Genomic DNA, 5090 nt, shown 5'->3' with positions numbered 1-5090 from the left:
ACACCTGTAATCTCAGCACTTTGGGAAGCTGAGGCAAGCAGATCACGAGATCAGGAGTTTGAGACCAGCCTGGTCAACATGGTGAAACCCTATTTCTACTAAAAATACAAAAAATTAGCTGGGTGTGGTGGCAGGTACCTGTAATCCCAGCTACTCAGGAGGCTGAGGCAGGAGAATAGCTTGAACCCAGGAGGCAGAAGTTTCAGCGAGCCGAGACTGTGCCACTGCACTCCAACCTGGGCAACAGAGCGACACTCCGTGCCAAAAAAAAAACACACCGGCCAGGCTCGGTGGCTCATGCCTGTAATCCCAGCACTTTGGGAGGCCGAGGCAGGTGGATCATATAAGGTCGGGAGTTCAAAACCAGCCTGGCCAACATGCTGAAACCCCATCTCTACCAAAAATACAAAAATTAGCCAGGTGGTAGTTGGCGTACACCTGAGGCAGGAGAATCGCTTGAGCCTGGGAGGCAGAGGTTACAATGAGCTGAGATTGTGCCGCTGCACTTCAGTCTGGGTGACAGAGCAAGACTCTGTCTCAAAAAGAAAAAAGAATTCTGATTCCAAATGAGAATAAAAGATTTGCCCCAAATCACACCGTTACTCTAGATTGTGAGTCTTCAATCATTGATTCAACATATTTGTATTTGGTGCCCAAAATGTGGCAGGCATTGTGAATTGGACTATAGAGATGAGTAGGACACTTAGACCCTGCCCACATGGCAGTGCATGACAAACAGGATAGCATACCTGTTAGATGGTGCAATGTAGTGGTACAACTATGTACACTCCTCGGCAGTACAGAGAGTGATTCTGTCTCAAAAGTTCTTTTTTTTTTTTTTTTTTTTTTTTTGAGGCAGAGTCTCGCTCAGTCGCCTAGGCTGGAGTGCAGTGTCATGGTATCAGCTCACTTGCAACCTCTGCCTCCCAGGTTCAAGCGATTCTTCTGCCTCAGCCTCCCGAGTAGCTGGGATTACAGGTGTACACCACCGTGCCCGGCTAATTTTTGTATTTTTAGTAGAAACGGGGTTTCACCATGTTGGCCAGGCTGGTCTGGAACTCCTGACCTCGTGATCCGCTCACCTCGGCCTCTCGAAGTGCTGGGATTACAGGCATGAGCCACCACGCCCGGCTCAAGAGTTCTTTATGAGAAAAAGTAGAAAAGACCATAAAGAGAAGGCATTCTTATTTTTTTTTTTAGCACCCCCCGAGAAGGCATTCTTTAACCAGATCTCCAATCAATAAGTAAAGAAAGAAGAAAAAGGAGACATCACACAGTCTGAAGTTCAGTGTGGCTGCAAGGATGGGGGACAGGTGAGAAATGGGACAGGAGGAAAGAATGGAAAAATCATGCAGTTCGAAGGGAAGACAGAATTGTGTATGTCTAATAACCTTGTGCTAAATCACTTAGATTTTATTCTGGAGGCCACAAAGGCAAGACGTTCAAGCTGGAAGTAGGAAATGTATTTTTGAAAGAGAACTCTCACAGTGGGCTGGAGAACAGATTATAAAGAAGAAACTGGAGCCTGGGTGGCCCATTGCCAAGATGCAGCAATGGTACACTCACTACTTTATTTTCATTTTCCAGCAAAGACCTTTGGGATTATGATATTTTCACCCTCCAGTACAAAGCCAAGATAGCAAACTGTGAACTGCAGTTCAACCCTGACCAATCACTGGCTTCTTCTGAAGCTTCTGCTACCACCCCATCTTCATGTAGACCGAACATTCCTTTTCCCTCAAATACATCAAAATGCACTCCTAGGGCCAGGTGCAGTGGCTCATGCCTATAATCCCAGGACTTTGGGAGGCTGAGGCAGGCGGATCCCTTGAGGTCAGGAGCTCAAGACTAGGCTGGCCAACATGGTGAAAGCCTGCCTGTACTAAAAATACAAAAATTAGCAGGGCATGATGGCACATACCTGTAATCCCAGCTACTTGGGAGGCTGAGGCAGGAGAATCGCTTGAACCTGGGAGACAGAACTTGCAGCGAGCCAAGGTTGTGCCACTGCACTCCAACCTGGGTGACAGAGTGAGACTATCTCAAAAAAAAAAAAAAAAATGCTGGGCATGGTAGCTCATGCCTGTAATCCCAGCACTTTGGGAGGCTGAGACAGGTGGATCACCTGAAGTCAGGAGTTGGAGATCAGCCTGGCCAACATGGTGAAAACCCGTCTCTTAAAAAAAAAAAATGTATTTCTGTCTCTAAGACTTTCCTTGAGTGAAGAAATGGGATTTGTCTCTCTACGTGATAGTATACAGATGAGCACAAAGAGGATATGGGTTTGCATCTGAAGATACAGATCTGGAAGGCATCTGTGAAGCAGGAAGCCATAGAAAGAATCCAGTCACAGCTGGGCACAGTGGCTCACACCTGTAATCCCAGCACTTTGGGAGGCCTAATGTGCTCTGCCACCAGGCTGGAGTGCAGTGGCGTGATCTCGGCTCACTGCAACCTCCACCTCCTGGGTTCAAGTGACTTTCCTGCCTCAGCCTCCCAAGTAGCTGGTATTAAAGGCATGGGCCACCACTCCCACCTAATTTTTGTATTTTTAGTAGAGATGGGGTTTCATCATGTTGGCCAGGATGGTCTTTTTTTTTTTTTTTTTTAAGATGGGGTTTCACCCTAATGGCCGGGCTGGTCTTGAACTCCTAACCTCAGGTGATCCACACACCTCGGCCTCCCAAAGTGCTAGGATTACAGGTGTGAGCCACTGCACCCGGCCAGGATGGTCTTGATCTCTTGACCTCGTGATCCACCCGCCTCAGCCTCCCAAAGTGCTGGGATTACAGGTGTGAGCCACCTCGCCCAGCCAATCATGGTACTTCTAACCATGAAATACTATGCAGCCAAAATCTATTACAAGTGTGTGTGGGGGGCTCTATCTGTAGTAATATGGAAAGATATAACCAACATATACCATTACATGAAGAAAATGCAGAAGGTTATGCAAAGTGTGCTACCATTTGTGTGAGGAAAAAATATGTGTAAACTTCTGTGTTAAACAAATGTTTACTATCTTTTGAGGAATACTCAAGAAATCTGTGACAATGGTGGCTGGGAACCAATAGGATTAGTGGCTCATACCTGTATCTCACAACTTTGGGAGGCTGAGATGGGCAGATCACCTGAGGTCAGAAGTTCAAGACTAGGCTGACCAACACGGTGAAATCCCCTCTCTACTAAAAATAAAAAAATTATCTGGGCCTGGTGGCACGTGCCTGTAATCCCAGCTATTTGGGAGGTTGAGGCAGGAGAACTGCTTGAACCCGGGAAGCAGAGGTTACAGTGAGCTGGGATCATACCACTGCACTCCAGACAAAGACTCTGCCAAAAAAAAAAAAAAAAAAGACCCAGGTACGGTGGCTCATGCCTGTAATCCCAGCTCTTTTGGAGGCTGAGGCAGGTGGATCATGAGGTCAGGAGTTCGAGACCAGCTTGGATAATATGGTGAAACACTGTCCCTACTAAAAATACAAAAATTAGTCAGACATGGTGACACACACCTGTAATCCCAGCTACTCAGGAGGTTGAAGCAGGGGAATCACTTGAACCCGGAAGGTGGAGGTTGCAGTGAGGCGAGATCATGCCACCGTCCTCCAGCCTGGGCAACACAGCAAGACTCCATCTCAAAAAAACATACAAAGCAAAAAAAAAAAAAAAAAAACAATGGTACCTAAATAGCTAAGAAACTGAGGAGGAGAGGATGCTTATTTTTCATTGTATAATCTTTTGAACTTTTTGTATTTCATATCATGCATACATAATACTTGTTTAAAAATTAAGGTTAGTTTAGTCCAAAAAAAAAATTAAGCTTAGTTTAAAAAATAAGCTGGGCATGATGGTGTGTGCTTGTAATCCAAGCAACTCAGAAGGCTGAGGCAGGAGGATCCCTTAAGCCCAAGAATTTGAGACCAGCCTGGACAACATAGCAAGACCCCATCTCGAAATAAAATAAAATATCAAAATAAAATAAATGTTAAAAATAAGCAATTACGGGCACAGCAGACACCAGGACTCCAAGATGTCATCAATCGCACTAGTGAAGGACAAAAAACTTCTGGAGGTCAAACTAGGCGAACTGCCACGCTGGATCTTGTGTGGGACTTCACCCCTAGTGGTATTGCCAGAGCGTTTCACAGAGGGTGCTACCAGTACTACGACAAGTACATCAACGTGAAGAAGGGGGCATTTCAGGGGTTACCATGGTGCTGGCAGGCCACGTGCTTTTCAGCTACTGCCTTTCCTACAAGCTAAAGCATGAGCGGCCACGCAAGTACCACTGAAGAAGAGGGCATGCTCTGCACGCCCCCACAACCTTGGCCCGAACCCCTCCATGAGGGTCACAATCTTCGTTGCTGAATCCTTTTGTATTCTGATGGGAATTAACCTCCAAATAAACGATGACTGGTTTAAAAAAAAAAAAAAAGGTAATTACGCCGGGCGCTGTGGCTCACGCCTTTAATCCCAGCACTTTGGGAGGCCGAGGCGGGTGGATCACGAGGTCAACAGATCGAGACCATCCTGGTCAACATGATGAAACCCCGTCTCTACTAAAAATACAAAAAATTAGCTGGGCATGGTGGCGCGTGCCTGTAATCCCAGCTACTCAGGAGGCTGAGGCAGGAGAATTGCCTGAACCCAGGAGGCGGAGGTTGCGGTGAGCCGAGATCACACCATTGCACTCCAGCCTGGGTAACAACAGCGAAACTCCGTCTCAAAAAAAAAAAAAAAGTAATTACACAAGAATTGTTTAAGCAAGAAAACACAATGAAATAAAGAAAAAAGATTTATATGAGAATAACTCACTTTCCCACCCTATATACAGGGGAAATCTGGTGTCCCTCCCACTACCCTCGAGGATTCTTTTTTTTTCTTTTAAGGAGTCTCAATCTGTCTCCCAAACTGGAGTGCAGTGGAGCAATCTCGGCTCACTGCAACCTCTGCCTCCTTTTTTTTTTTTTAGATGAAGTTTCGCTCTTGTTGCCCAGGCTGCAGTGCAATGGTATGATCTCAGCTCACGGCAACCTCCGCCTCCCAGGTTCAAGCAATTCTCTTGCCTCAGCCCCCCAAGTAGCTGGGATTACAGG

The 5090-nt window shown here is 46.3% G+C and overlaps 1 pseudogene; it reads left to right on the top strand.

The window, feature by feature from the left end:
• The first annotated feature begins 4024 nt into the window (after positions 1 to 4024).
• Positions 4025 to 4286, top strand: LOC105715704 (ATP synthase subunit f, mitochondrial-like; annotated as a pseudogene).
• Positions 4287 to 5090: the final 804 nt, after the last annotated feature.

The sequence above is a fragment of the Aotus nancymaae genome, unplaced genomic scaffold (genome assembly GCF_030222135.1).
Source record: "Aotus nancymaae isolate 86718 unplaced genomic scaffold, 86718_ANA_hifiasm-v0.15.2.pri h1tg000077l, whole genome shotgun sequence".
Lineage (NCBI taxonomy): Eukaryota > Metazoa > Chordata > Mammalia > Primates > Aotidae > Aotus > Aotus nancymaae.
This window is presented reverse-complemented; position numbering and strand designations above follow the sequence as displayed.